Here is a 17,287-nt window from a genome sequence, read left to right as displayed (position 1 = left end):
GGGTCAAATTTAAGATTGGGCTAGCTTTCCTTTTAGCTAAGACGTTAAGGTCCGTCGGATTTTTCAAAATTGAATTCGGGTGAGTAGAACTCCTGATATCGAACTTGATGTGAATGGGTTGGTCCGAAATGTCAATTTTTGAAGGTGTACTTGTCACGATCCAACCCACCGGGCCATGCAGAAGCTCACTTTATGACCCGAGTAGGAGAACCCTTAACCCCTTATATAAAACAGTTGCGGAATTTAAAACAAACTTGAATAATTAAACCAAAATTTCTAAAGAAAACTATATTAAAGACCAACTTATACAATTATACAAAATCCCCCAAGGATACTAGTCTAAACAGGTTCAAGAGCTACTAAGAGTAGAAATAAACTAAAAGACCAATGACCCAACTTTCACCAAGATAAGGGAAAAATAGAAGCTGTTGGAGGATTGCCTTCGTCTTCACCTAAGAGAAATAACTGATCCTGCAACCAGACTATGCCAAGTGGCATAACATTATAGGGCTGCTTATCGGGCGGATAATTTTATTTAATGGTTTGGCCTATCGGATATAGATTTTTAAATTTACTAATCAGCTAGCCAACCTATAAGATATTAGTTGATTCAGTAATAGATTACCAATTATTGGACGGTTATTGGGCGGTGTATCGGATAACCTATAAGAAGTTCGTAGACTATTTGACAACGAAAAAGAACTTACGTTGACATTAAAAGGGTGGAGCTGATTGAAGAGAAGATATACCATACAAGTAAAAGTCAAGGATACACTGGCTTCAACTTGATGACTCATATTTTTACAGAATTGCACAAAATTAGAGTAAAAGACTCATGTCAATTGGCTAAAGACTGAAAAAAGTGTAAGTATATGGTAATTCTTAACGGGTTAACGGTTTATCCGATAAAAAAATTTAATAATTCGGCCTCACACCAATAAACCATTAATTATAAAATTTTAATCCGTTCCCCAATGGTTTATTCGATAATCCAATACCAATAAGCCAATAAGCCAATTTTGTGGTTGGCTTATCTGTTACAATTCGCTTTTGAACACCCCTACATAGCAAGAGTAGTATTAATACAAACAACATGTACTGATAGGCATCATTGTTCAATCTGATACCCACCGCATAATATATAAATAGAAAAATAAGAGATATAACAATACTTAAACTTCCTCAATTTAGTCACCCTAACCCAATAAGTGCACTCCTTATTCTCACACTTAGGATATTCACCACCCTAAACAACACGGTTCCACTACCACCCTAGTCACAACTTAAAATCTGTGGGTTAGGCACCCATCTTACTATTATTCCATCACCCCAATAGTCCCCACCTAGCAACCTTAACTGTTCAATGATTTCGCCCAACCCTCACTAGTTGGTCTAATTGTCTCACAGCATAAAGCATATTCGTCTCACAACCACTCTCTCCAACTCACCTGAGTTTTAGATAGCCACTATCCCTACCTCAATTATTCATGGAAATCACAATGGTAACACTCTCTAGCAACTAGAAATCTCAACTTCTAAGTGTATAAATATAGAATATGATTATACCATATAGATCACATCCATGCCTAACAGGGCCCATCCTCTTACCCACCAATAAGTGTATTGATGATCACAATTCTCTATATCTAGCACACCTCAACTAAAGAGTTCATTTCTAGTTCTTAGTCCATGGTTCATCTACCACTAACCTTATTATTACATGAAAATACATATATCATCAGGTCCTCTCATGGGACCATCCACACACACATATTTGGCCCTATTAAGGGACCCAATTCAGTCATATTTGTGTAGAAACGTGACACTTAATCCAAGAATGTGTCAGAACGTGTTATCTGATCCAAATACGTGTCGAAATATGACATCCGATCTATATATATGTCAGAATGTGACACCCGATCCAAACATACCACATTCACAATTACATTCAGTATTCACAACATTTATATCACCAAGAATAAGTTCATTACAAAAATAGGCCAAGAAGTGCTCATTTATATAAGGACTAACCTGTTACCCTTATCTGTACACATTTAGGCATATCATAAGTAACTCAATTACACATTTAAGACAATTCCGAGAACAATCAATGTCCACACTACCAAACCTTACAGGTCTAACCTCAAAATCTACTAGTTTTACTTTTCTGTACGAGATTCTATGCCCGATATAAATTAACCACCTGCACATAAAAACATCACAATCAATAACTTCTCAATTCACTGTAACACCTTTCTACTCAGATCATATTCGAATTTGACCCTATCATAGCCAGATTTCTACCCGTAACTCATGACCCACAGCTTAATATATGAATTCTCATTAATTTTCCTTCTATATTACATAATAGACATAGATTTACTACTCAGAAAAGAGAAGCCTAGCCTACCTGAGCACCAAGCATTCACGGAGAGATAACACTGCTAAAATCATTGATTCCAGATGTTTCACGGGCAAGACTAGATTAAATTCTATGGGTTGAAGCCTTCCAAAAGCTGAGATTCCCTCCCCTCCTCTTCTTTATTCAAGAGCAACCTTTTTGGAGGGTTTTGCAGAAACCTTCGCCTCTAACTCACACTTGGGATAAGTGAGGAAAATAAAAAATTTATGACTTAAGTTCTGTCCCACAACCTCCCACTCTGGCGGCCATATTCCTGCTCTAGCAGGATAGTTGGACCCAATCAAGCTAGGCGAGAATATTCTGCTCTAGCGGAATAGTGGGACCAGTCAAGCTAGATTCTTGTGATTTCTTTTTAATCTAAATTAAAAATGGTTTGGATTATTACAACAAATATCAATTTACCCCTCGTTCATCTCCGAACGACACGCAAGGAAAGGTACGAGCCAGTTCAGGGCTCACTACAGGAAACAACCACTATCCATAATCTAAGGAAAATTTGCATACTCCCAATTACGGTGCGAATGAAATCACCTCCAATACACACTCGATAAGGATTATCCAAAGGAGGTGGACTCATATTTCAAACCACACTGACCCACCTCATCCCGCTCTGGTGGAAATATTCCTGCTGGAGCAGCGCCACTGGAGCAGTGCCGCTGGAGTGGGATACTACCACCATGGTGGGATGGGATCTATCAGTAAAGGATGGGACAAGAATGGTTTCTCCCATTCTTCACATTCCCTCACTTAAAATCTCATAAACCTCTCTCAAACCTTCCACTCCGATCACCTATATAATGGTAAAAACTCGTTCTTAACTTTAACTTCATGCTAATATTTACATTCAGTGCTTAATCATGCTAGGAATTCATAAAATCAAAGGACAATATGATATTTTTCAACTCCCTTAAAAATATTTTGCTTGCATTACTAGATTAGCGTAGCATGGACTCTCCCCTTATGTCCATAATGTCTCCCTAATATCTTGGGCGTAAGGTTAACAACAATTTTTACCCAAATTGGACTAGAATGTGGGGGTGGAAGTTGAAAGGTTTTTGTTGGCCCAAATCTTGATTACGCTTGTTATTTGGAGTTTTTGACCTAAATTTCTTTGTAGATAATGTTGCTAGGACACTTAGGAGTATTGATCTGCAAAATTTTGGAGGAAATTTGTGAGTTAGGGTGAGGAGGGGTCATAACCGCGCCTGGAGTTCATACAGGATGAAGTGCGCTTTGACGGACTTTATCCCACTCTGGCGGGGCCATGTTGGTGGGGTCTTGACACTCTAGCGGGATTTTCCCATGCAGTGGCCTCGCCTAAGGCACCCCATTTACCTTCAGCTTTTGATTTCACATTTATACTATTTTATCTTAACTGGAATTTTTGTGGAACTTGCAGGTACCTCACTATGGCTCGCCACGACAATGCCAACCTCCTATTTATTCGGTTCCCTGATGCTGCCTGTTGAGAAAGGCACCACGACTTCTGAAACAATAAATTCCTTCCCGAGAGAGGCTTCACATGTTAGAGTGGAGAACAAGCTCCCTGCCTTCTATGCCCGATTGGAGGAGTTCGGGTGGGGTTCTTTGACCAAATTTCTCTCAGCACGCACCTTGGGTGAGGGAGTTCTATGCCATACTCTCCACGGTTTGCTGGGACGACCAACCCTGACCTCTCCATTTGCATCCGAGGAGTGAATATCCCCCTGGGTCCCACTTATATTAATGCTGTCCTGGAAATACTCGAGGCCTCTAATGCTGAGTATGAGGCCAAACTGAGGGAGATGAACTTGTAATAATTATGGGACACGCTATTGATCCCAGAACATTAGAGAAGGGTGTACTGGCCCAGTACATAAGGTATCACTAGTATTGACTGGTCGGACGATGTTAAGAGGTGGCTGCACCTGGTGGCTAGTAGGATCCTCCCTTCTAGCAATCGTATAGATGTGACCTTTCCACTCATTCTAGTGGTGGATTGCACCATTCAGGGGATAAGCCTGAATGTGGGGGCTCAGATTGTGTCCGAGTGGAAGATGTTCTATATCTCAACAACAATAAAGCCTTTTTCCTATCGGGACTGATCACTTCCATGTGCAAGACAGCCGAGGTGCCACTACTGGATTTAGATGAGGTACTTCCCATGGTTCCCCATTTTCACCCCTTGCTTATCAGGAAAGCCTCTTCCTGAGTACTGAAAAAGCGGATGATTGATGGTGCCGAGAGCAGTCGAGCAGCAACAACAGGGGATGAGAATAAGGATGCTGCCCCTCCCTCTAAGTCATAGCCACAGTCAACCCTCACTTGGAGGAGGACTTAGCTGCGGTTCGGAGGCGACTAGGAGGCTACTTTGCCCAGAACCCTACCCTAGTGCCACCAGCTGCTATGGAAGTAGAGATGCTTCATCGCCAGCTACGGTGGGAGAGGAGGAAGAGCATAGATAGAGACCACCTTATGATACAGATGTGGAAGACCATTAAGGTCATCTTCTCTTGCATCACTCCCGGAAGACATATCCCCACCCAGGAGCCCGGAGATTTTTGAGAGTTCAACTTCCTGAATGAGGCTTGGGTTGGCGAGTACCCTCCGAAGAGACTGGAATATGATGACGACACTCCCCCTCCTTCCCACTAGACTTTGTTATTGGATTGGGTTGCCCCATTTGGGCAAGAAACAAATAATTTATTTCTTTCCTTTACTATTTATCTTATTTTTGTAAGCACTAGATTCTTTTTAATCCCCTCACATCGTCGTACATATTAATACTTTCATTTTAAAGGCTATATGGTCTTAGTTGATCACTACACAACCTTAGAGTTAGCTAATCACACTTAAAAGATCATTGCCAAAATAAGAGAAAAATAAGGGACCTCTTTCTGAGGATTCTGTCTCGCAAAATCCCGCTCTGGCTGGATAATTCCCACTGGTGCGGGATTTTCCAAGATAGTAGCCTCAGAGAATTCCCTTGGGCATTTTCCTACCCCATACTCTCTTTTATACTCCTAAGATTAAACTCAACCCATTTGACTTCTTTTTTCACGAGAATCTTGACATGGATTGTCCCAGAGTCGAACCCAACACCACACATAAGAGATTATCACCCCCATTAGACCACGAACAATACAAGGCATCATTTAAAACAACTTGTGACATCAAGTTTTTATTAACTCAAGCCAATAGTTCAATCCCTTACATAAGATAGACACAATTCAGCAACACTTTGTTTTGGCTCAAGTACGAAATATGCTAATGATCTTTCATGATCCTATTAGACTAATGTTCAACACTAAATCTTTTTCTCACCTGATTTCCAACCAAGTTCTGACTGCCCCAAAATTGAAGTTTCTCCACAGTCCCCACTTGTTAATTTCCCTTACCAATTATTATCGATGGTAAGTTCATGCACTATTTACAGTCCGTATTCCTCACATGAATATATCATCTAACATATTACAATGCATTCTCTAATAAACTCGGGTCTCACACAAGACTAGTGCACATAATCCAGCTATGACTCTTTTCTGACATCAAGCTTATAGAATTACTATAAAACATGTATCACGTAGTTTTAGTTCATAGGCAAAGGGGTTTTTCACATTAAGTCAAAATCCACTATGCAAATAAATAAATACCAGCTACATAACTCAAGCAATTTTAAAATATATCAATTAAGTCCACTTCATGGATGATCATTAGTTCATCATCCATGCATTCTCATTGCCTCTCAGGCAACATACTAATTGGAACCTTCTTGGTTCCAACCTTTCTACTAGTGTTCCTTCAGCCGTGATAACGACGTTGAGTTTACCTCGTTGAGATACCAATTGGAATCCAGAGATATCAATTAGACTCAATCCATACTACAAGTGACAGACCGCACGAATAAGAGAGAAGGAATGGAACTACTCCCTAGAATGCTTCATAGATTCTTGAAGATTAGATGTGGACGTCAACACACCAATCCACAGGAGTCTATTCCACACTTGCTCTTGTACTGGAGATAGGTAACTTGGGCTCTGATATCAAATTGTCATAATCCGACCCACCGGGCCGTGCAAGCACCCAATTTATGACCAGAGTAGGAGAACCCTAAACCTCTTATATAAGAACAGTTTCAGAATTTAAAACAAACTTAAATAATTAAATCCAAATTTCTAAAAAAAACTATATTAAAGACCACCTTATACAATTATACAAAATCTCCTAAGGATACCAGTCTAAACAAGTACAATAGCTACTAAGAGTAAAAATAAAATAAAAAACAATAACCTAGCCTTCACCAAGTTAAGGAAAAATAGAAGCTGCTGTAGGATCGCTTTCGTCTTCACCTAAGAGACATAACTGACCCTGCAACCAAATTATGTCAAGTGGCATAGCAATAGTAGTATCAGTACAAATAACACGTACTGGTAGACATCTTCCTTCAATTTGATACCTACGGAATACTATCTGAACAAATAAATAAGAGATATCATAATACTTAAACTTCCTCAATTAGTCACCCTAGCCCAATAAGTGTTTTTACACCCCGAAATGTTTTTGTCTTACTATGGCTATAGATGGCTTAACCGTGAGCTGAGGTGGAGCCCACATAATGGAATTGTTATATAAAAGACATATGATAATTTATATGGATAATATATGTGAAGTTAAACACAACTCAAGGAGGAACCTTGAGCCAAATCCAAGTGTAAGCCCTCCAAAAAGACTTTTTAAGTTACATCTTCGAGTGATCTAACTTGGAGAGACCATAACGACATCATTGTTTGGAAATTTTAGAAAACTCCTGAAATAAAAGTTGTAGATAATTGGATTATCTTTCCAATCATTGGTTGTGAGAATTTATTCAATATCGAGATCAAGAGACATGACTATTTTATTGAACAAAGGCGCTGACTGCAAATTTTTAATTTCTAATTTTAAAATGGCTCGACTTATTTGAAAATTTCTACCAGTATAAAAATAACAGTCGAGATTAGGGATTAATTAACTATGGTTGGATTATTATGTGGGAATTTGGGATTAATTAAGATGAATTAAGCTAATAGTGGGATGAAAAGTGGCCTCATTGCCACATGGCCAATTCTGATTGGCCTATGTGTTAGTAGGGGACAAGTAGGTTTATTGGGCAACCACTTGGTCTCCTTGTGGATTAAAAATCTGCAGCATATGTCTTCTTATTGAACAAAAGATCAGCCAAAAATAATTTCCAACTCTAGAAAATTCAAGAAAGAGAGAGAACCTCTCATCTTCTACAAATTTCCTAAGCTTTTGAGAGAGAAAGAGGCTCGGCCATGGCTGATCATGAAGAAGTTCTAAGCTTAGTAATTATTCAAGGTAATGGCAGCAAGGATGGAGTCCTTAGGGCAGCAAGAAAGCCTAACATTTCATCCCTCAAATTTTAGCAAGTTAAGGAGCCAACTTGTTAAGGTAAGAGTTGATCATTTTCTATACGTTTTAGGGTAAGTTTGAACATTTTGTGAGTCTATAAATGTATGAAATCATATGTGTTGATGCTGAAGTGTTGGTGAAACGTTGGGGGCTGCTTTGGTATAAAAATGATAAATTAATTTTATTTAGTATTTGATTGTTATGGATATGAATTAAGTGATGAGAATAAAGGAAAGTAAATGGTTAAAGTTGAGATTGAATTTGTTGTGGGCTATTTTGGGTGTGTTACTGTTCTTGTTGATTGGAGGGATTAGGAGTTAAAATTTGTATTGTGTTTATTGAAACTAATGGGCTGCCTTAATCTGAAAATGATGAAATTAGTTATAACTATTATTGATGTTATTGTTGTGGTTGATTATATAATGGAGATGGAAGAATTTGATATTTTGAGTTGGAGTAGTAATTGGTTGTGGGCTGTTGTAGGAGATAAATGATGTTAATGTACTGTCCTTGCATATAAGAAGGTAATGTTGTTAACATGTGGCTGCTGCTATGGCTCACAAAAATTGGAAGAAAAGTTAATACGACATAAGATGTAAAATTGTATGTAGTCTCCTTGGATTGTTCACAAGTCGTCGCAAGGTTTTGAGTCTTCTAATATTGTTAATTAGGGATTGTTTTGACATATTATTGTTGTTCTTGTTGAGTTTGGAAGATTAATGATAATTAAGGTTTTATGTTGCATTATATGTTGGTTGGGATATTTTAGGATTATTTCGATAAAACGTCAAGACTATGAATCATTAAGGATAATTGGAAGATGTAGTAGATGTATGTAGATTGGAATTGTTGTTGAGTGTTATGAATGTGGGCTGCCTTAGCTTACCAATAATGTTATAATGAAGATATTAACTTGTATTAAATGAAATTGGAAGCAATAAAACCCCATGATTAGTGTTGGTGTTAAAATGGACAGATTTGGAGTTGTTTGAATTAGATTGGATTGATTGTCGTTGTTGCTTATTAGAAAATAAAAATGAAAGCATACAACATGTCAAATTGAAGTTGTAATTGATTTAAGGGCGGCTTATAGTGTGTGGCTGCTTGTGTTAAATTAAAGTTATGATTATGCATTGTATGGTTGATTGTTGGGCTGTTATAGATCATTTTAATAAGGTGTGATGGCTGCAACTTATTAGAAGTAATTTGATGGCATTGTAGTCGTCATGTTGGTAATAAACGAAAGTTAAATGTTATGTGGGTTGTTTGGAGTATTTTTGAGTATCGTCTTGGATTGTCTTGACATGGCATTTGAATGTGTGATTGTTGATGTTTCTTGGTGATTGTATGGCTGATTTGGGAAGTGGGGAAAGTGAGTAGTATAAGGGAGTTGCTGCCCAGAATTTTGTGTTTTACAAACCCGTTTTTGGATGGGACTGTTGTTAGTAATTTTAGTATAACTCCTTGTGTAAAGCTCCGTTATGAGTGATTAAAGATGTTCTGGAAAGCTATTTCATAGATATAAAACTTTTAGTTAGGCTCTAAAATCCAATTTTGCTTTTATATACTCGAACAATGGTGATGAAGTTCAGGGGAGGTGCTGTCCAAATTTTCAGAAATAACCTACTAATGACGAAGTACATTTTATACCTTTCCATAGCCTAATCATAGTTCTTAACATATTAATATATATTGAGATCCTATGGGGCAGCATATACATGTTGTGTGTGGATAAATGCTAAAAGTATGTAAAACCTATTCCTTCTTTCTTTTGGCATGATCCATATGAAATCAACGGACGACGAATGTATAAATTTCAAAGAAGTTCCTATTCTTAGAGACACTAGGATGGCTAATGTTCTTAATTTCTAGAAATTATATCATTATGTTTTGATACATGTGTATGATTTCAGCCGTCCTATTTTGGTATAATTCATATTTTGATATAATTCATGCTTGGTATAATTCATAATGGCAATCGAAGGTTACTTGAAATAACTATTGTCTTGATTTTTAAATGATGGTTCATTTGAATTATTCTTTTGAGTCCCAAATGATGATTTAAATGCATATGGTTTCTCATTACTCTGTTCGTGCATGCCTTAATGTATCTTTCACCAAGTCCCGATCCGGGTATGTATTCGTGCGCAGTTTCACTGCATTGTTCACCGAGTCTCTCACTAGAGAGTCGGGTACGTTATATATATATATATATATATATATATATATATATATGATATGATATGATGAGATAATGATGTGATGATGGCATCGAGCCCCATGATGGGCTGAATATGTTGCATGTAAATGACAAATTCACCGAGTCCATAATGGGCCGGATATGATATATGATATAATCATGCATGATTTTTATTTCATAAGGCTCAGGTACAATGATTTTTTGAGTATCATACTTGTCTCCTGAATATCTACTTAAGATGTGATCTCATTTATTATATCTTATGCTTTATATACTCAGTATATATATCGTACTGATCCCCTTTCTTCGAGGGGGGGGGGCTGCGTTTCATGCCCGCAGGTATAAATATTAATTTCGGGAATCCACCAGCTTAGGATTTTCACTCAACTATTTGGGAAGTGCTCTATTATCCCGGAGCCTAGAATTTCGGTATAAATATTTTGATGTATATAATTGTTATCTAGGGGTACGTCGGGGCCCTGTCCCGTCATATGTTACTATTGATATTCTTAGAGGTCTATAGACATATATGTGGGTGGTATATAGATGTTATCCAGCTGTACTAGTATGACTTATATTTTGGAATGTTACTATTCATAGTGGCAGCCTTGTCGGCTTGCATATATACATGTATATTTTGGAATGTGATATGTAGTGGTAGCCTTGTCGGCTTATGTACTATGTTTTCTTTTGACGATTGTGACTTCTCAGAAGACAGGTGGTTTTCATATATATATATATATATATATGTATGACAGTTTTGAGGCGATGTTCTGTCCGTATAAATCCCCTATCAAGTTTAGTTGCTTATTGATTATAGATGACAAGTGTATGTATGAGTGTCCAGTTCGGGCACTAGTCATGGCCCATGGGGTTGGATCGTGATAAGTGCACTCTTTATTCTCACTCTTAGGGTATTCACCACCCTAAACAAAACTGTTCCACCACCACCCTAGTCACAACTTAAAACCTGTGGGTTAGGAACCCACCTTACTATTATTCCATCACCCCAATAGTCCCCACCTAGCAACCTTAACTGTTCAATGATTTCGCCCAACCCTCACTAGTTGGTCTAATTGTCTCACAGCATAAAGCATATTCGTCTCACAACCACTCTCTCCAACTCACCTGAGTTTTAGATAGCCACTATCCCTACCTCAATTATTCATGGAAATCACAATGGTAACACTCTCTAGCAACTAGAAATCTCAACTTCTAAGTGTATAAATATAAAATATGATTATACCATATAGATCACATCCATGCCTAATAGGGCCCATCCTCTTACCCACCAATAAGTGTATTGATGATCACAATTCTCTATATCTAGCACACCTCAATGAAAGAGTTCATTTATAGTTCTAAGTCCATGAATCATTTACCATTAACCTTATTATTACATGAAAATACATATATCATCAGGTCCTCTCATAGGATCATCCACACATACATACTTGGCCCTCTCAAGGGACCCAATTCAGTCAAATTTATGTCGGAACATGACACCCAATCAAAACATATGTCAAAACGTGACACCTGATCCAAATACGTGTCGAAACATGACACCCGATCTATATATATGTCGAAATGTGACACCCGATCCAAACATACCACATTCACAATTACATTCAGTGTTCACAATATTTATATCACCAAGAATAGATTCATCATAAAAATAGGCCAGCAAGTGCTCATTTATATAAGGACTAATCTGTTACCCTTATCTGTACATATTTAGGCATATTATAAGTAACTCAATTACACATTTAAGATAATTCCAGAAATAATCAACGTCTGCACGATCAAACCTTACAGGTCTAACCTTAAAATCTACTAGTTTTACCTTTTTGTATGAGATTTTATGCCCGATATAAATTAACCAGCTGCACAGAAAAATATCACAATCAATGACTTTTCAATTCACTACAACACCTTTCTACTCAGGTCACATTCGAATTTAACCCTATCATAATCGGATCTCTATTGTAACCCATGACCCACAACTTAGTATATGAATTCTCATTAATTTTCCTTCTATATTACATAGTAGGTATAGATTTACTACTCAAAAAAGAGAAGACTAGCCTACCTGGGTGCCAAGCATTCGCGGAGAGATGACACTGCTGAAATTATTGATTCTAGATGTTCCACGGGCAAGACCAGATTGAATTCCATGGGTTGAAGTCTTCCAAAAGTTGAGATTCCCTCCCTTCCTCTTCTTCATTCAAGAGAATCCTTTTTGGAGGGTTTTACAGAAACCCTAGCCTCTAACTCACACTTGAAAGAAGTGGGGAAAATAAAAAAATTGTGATTTAAATTTTGTCCCACGACCTCCTGCTCTGCCTGCCATATTTCCACTATGATGGGATAATGGGACTCATTCAAGCCAGATTCTTATGATTTCTTTTTAATCAAAATTAACGACAGTTTAGGTCGTTATAGTATTGTGAAATGGGAAAAAGTGAAAGGATTCCTGAGTTTAAGTCCTGTGTTAGGCGCTATAGCGGGTGATACGCCGCTACTATGATGACCGCTATAGCGAGAGTCAAGGCAGTCAATCCCGCTATTGGGGGCGGCTCGCACTATGGTGGCACCGTGATATTAGGATGTCATAGTTGTATAAGCCACTGTTTATGCAAAAACTTCCAAAAATATTCATTTTTACTCAAGAACATTTTGAGAAAGAGTAGATGCGACTTTGTCTATTTTTCATCAGTTTTTCACAGAGATTTTTTCATAAAGGTAAGGAAATTGTCTCCCTAATCTAGTACTTTGATTTCTGTACCTTAGAATCAATAATTAGAGGCCTTTGGGGGGAGGGTTGGCTTAACCTAGGATGGACAATCTAGTGTACTAAGAAATGTTAGGGGTAGAAACCATGGATTTTGTTGATAAATTGGTTGTTCATGATTATACTACCGTAATTCACTAGTGTTATCATAAAATTAGGAGTTCTAGGTGAATTATTAGTGAGAAAACTCTGGATTGGGTGAAAAGATCATGAGGTTGGCCTAGTGTTTGAGATTAAGATATAATCCGAGAATAATTAGGCCAATTTGAGTTGATTTTGTGTTGTGTTATTGTTTTTGCAAATTCGGATGTGATTTTTAGTTAACCCATAATGGCATGAATAAGCATTTTGTCAAACAAAAATATCATAAATGATCCAAACTTTTAAAGAATGACATAAATGAACCTTTTCTTAAAATTCAATGGCATATTTGAGGCTTTTTCCAACAAGTAACCTAGAATTAGTAGTAGTGGAGGTTATAATATAGGGAATATTACACGAGTTGTCTATCATTAATAGTTTATTATTTCATATGGGTATAATTTTAATATATTACCATTCGTAGGTATATTTTCCTGAGATTTTCTATACAAATCGGGCCCCATATTCTGACTTGTATCAGAATAAAAAAAACTCTCCAACTTCCCTTTTTTTACAGCCTTTTATACAATTTTATTTTTATCTCTCATACTCCACTCAAATTTCATTCCTATATTCACGTATGTCTATAGGGGTGTGCAAAAATTGAAACCGATAAATCGAACCGAAATAATATTATTGGGTTATTTCTAGTAAGTTATTGGGTTAGCGGTTATTAAGAGTTTTATAAAAAAATTATTGGGTTAATAGTTCGGTTTTGGTTTTTAGTATTGGGTTATTGGGTAAGTAATAACCCATTAAGATGGTAGTATTTTACTACTTTAATCTTCTAAATATTAAATATTAATAATTAACCTAACTAGACATAATATGTCTATATCACTACTCTACACAATCTACCTATTTTACAACACTAATTCAGACCGCTTTAGTCTTTACTCTTTTCTCAAAAACTAAAGATTAGGCGAGGTGTGAGGGCGTATTTGCAAGGAGGGTTCGCAAGAACTAAGAACGACTATGACAATTTTCTTAGAGAAGTGAGAATTTATATATTTATTTGATGACCATTTTCTTATTGGTAAATTAAAAATCGAACCGTTAACGACCAAAAACCGATAAATCAAAAATTGATAAAAAATATCTTATTGATTTGTTATTGGTTTAGCATATTTAAAAACCAAAAACTGATAAACCGAACTGATAATACATAAAATTGAAATGAGACGATCGATGTACACCCCTACTTGTGTATTAATTTAAATTTTCACCAATCTCATTATCCCTCCTAATCGACAATCACCATATCAGGTAATCGCTAAATTATGTGTTTTATCCTTAATTATTTTTTTCAAATTTGAAAAATTCTTTGTTCTTCACTACTCTAATCTTTTTTTCCAGTTTGAAACTTTAAAATTCCTCTTCCCCAATCAATTATAACTGTTTATTCTCAAAAAATGGATGACCAAACTCCATCAAAAAGAGTCACCGGATGTATACCATTGCATGCCTATTCCTCTCATGATTTTCCATCATATTCGATCAGCCTAACACAATTATTAGGAGAAAATATAGTATCAATTATAAAAAGTAAAGATCTCGACAATGCCAGATCTAATGAAGACTATGAGATCAGGTCCAAGCTTAGAAACGACTCAATGAAAGTTCAACAAATTATACATCAAGCAACAAAAAAAGGCAAAAAATCAGTTGAGTCAAAAAACAAAGGCCAAGTAGATTCTGGGTCTAACAAAAAAGAGGAAGCAAACGAGATTGATCCTACTAACAATGAATCAACAATGGGAGATGATGGTAATGAAGCTTCAATTGATATTAATGAAATTGAAACATCTCATGTATTTTGTATAAACCTAATTTGTATAATCCATATATGTATCTACTTGGGTTAATCTAACTTGTATAAATGATAACTATAACATTTAGTTGTATATAAACCATATGATATGGCAAACCTGTTAATGCCTTGTACATTATATAGGTCTAAAATAAGTTTTATACATTATTTGTTTATTCTTATACAATTCTATCTATACTTATACAAGTAAAGTAAGTTTATTCTTATACAATAATAACAATAGTATATGCTGATTTATATACAATTATACAATTTATTTTATAATATACAACCAATTATATATTACCTGAGCATTTGTGTATAACAATTCTATATTGCATGAGAATTTGTATATAAGATCACTACTTGTATATATTTACAAAAATAAATATATACTATATATTAATTTATAGTTAATACTAGTTTTAATTCTTTTTATTTGATTTTTTAAAGATAATTTAATTGAGATAATGACTTTTTTAGGTTGTTAGATTCATACTCAATGAAACTCCCAAGCACATTCCACGCATGCAATGTTATACAAACATCGATATTATGGATCATTTAGTGGAGTATTTATCTGAATCTTGGCTGAAGTATTTCTCTGGTACTACATATTTTGCTCAGTTGACTATCATGAAACAATGTCATGTTCAAGCACAATTATTTAGATGATTTATGTTGCGTGAATTGGAAAGTAGTTCAACAAATGAAATTCTCATCCATGTAAATGGCACTAAACTACGCTTCACTCGTATGAATTTTTTAATTATTTCTGGTCTCAAGTGCAATAAGAATGTGTGTGATTTTATTTTTGACACTATTGAACCAAATAGAATTCTTAGCCAGTACTTTGAAAGTAGAAATTCTATCGGTACACAAGATCTTATTGATGATTTTACTGGCAAGATATGGAATGATAACGATGATGATGTGTTGAAGTTTGCAATATTGTACTATATACATACATTCATTCTATCTAGAGCCTACTTTTGCAACAATAGATAGAATTACTTTTGACTTGATCGAGTTTGGTAGATATATGAACTATCCATGAGGCAATAAAGCATTCGATGAATTAGCCAAAAATCTTCATAAGAAGATAACACTCGAAGGAAAGTATTACAAAATATATGATTTTCCTCTTACTATGCAAGTGTGGTTTTACGATTGTTGTTCTAAGGTTAACCCAGAGATTGTTGTCAAGGTGTCTGACCACATCCCGAGAATTCTCAACTAGAAGATCAAGAAGGAAAATCCTCGTCTAGATTATTTCATGAAAGGAATGTTTCATGATGCAGATAATCCGAATATGTTTTCAGCATTTTAACTAAATTTGGCAAAGCTCTTATACAGATTTAACCCATTTATTATAGTTATACAATTAAAAGCATGCTTTTATGCACTATACATTTAGTTATACTAGTGTTATAATTGTATACTTTATTGTTGTATAATTCTGTTTAACACTTTATATATATTTACATATATATACATATATGTATGCATAATGAGGTTAATTTTCATATGCAGATCACTTTCCACAATATAAGTCCAACTTCTATGGAAATTCAAATCCTCAAATTCCTGCTTGAGTACATCGTGCAAGATTCACGTGGTGATGTATGTGAGCCCATTAGCCTCATTGACTCTGATAATGAGGTTAATTTTCATATGCAGATGAATTTCCACAATATAAGTCCAACTTCTATGGAAATTCAAATCCTCCAATTCTTGCTTGAGAACATCGTGCAAGATTCAAGTGTTGATGTATGTGATCCCAGTGGCCCCGTTGACTATGATGATGATTTTGAAGATCCTCCAAATTTAAGAAAGATAAAAGGCAAAGAGAAAGTTGGTTGTCGTGCAATACCTGTGATGAAGAAGACAAGGCATTCGGTTGTTGCTCCTGTCCAGAATATACCAAAAAAGCAAGTGTCCAAACATCACACTGTCTCACCACCTGTCAAGGCTCTGCCTTTAAAGAAATATGGTAAACGCCCTCATCATGTTGTTGATAAACTAGCAATAAACTAGCGTGTGTAGCGAAAATGATAGATGACCCTACTGAAAAACCATCAACCAGCAGGTCATCTGATTTCACAATCTCTCGTGATGAATTCGATTTGTTCAAAAAATTGGTAAGCTCATTTTTTAAAGATATATATATATACTTTTTATATAACTTATTTAATTTTAAATTTTATTCTATCATCTGAATATAGGTAAAGAAGGAGTTCAAGGATCTGAGAAAGTTGATATAAGACAACTTCACAATCATGTTGGATGCCAGCAATAAGAAAAACACAAATCTTAATGATCCAATTTAGATACCTGAGCAAGAAGTTCCACCACATTCATCATTCAATAGCCATCATCAGTCTCCTATTTTTTATCCACCATTTGATGTCGGAATAAAGCACCCATCAAGCAACATAATTATTCAAAAGTAGCATCTTTTTTACTTTTTATTTATACAACCTATATATAGTGTTATACATATACGTATCATTCACCATATATTTAGGATTG

The sequence above is a fragment of the Solanum dulcamara genome, chromosome 3 (assembly GCF_947179165.1).
Source record: "Solanum dulcamara chromosome 3, daSolDulc1.2, whole genome shotgun sequence".
NCBI classification, from domain to species: Eukaryota; Viridiplantae; Streptophyta; class Magnoliopsida; order Solanales; family Solanaceae; genus Solanum; species Solanum dulcamara.
The sequence above is the reverse complement of the archived record's forward strand: the minus strand, read 5'-3'. Positions refer to the sequence as shown.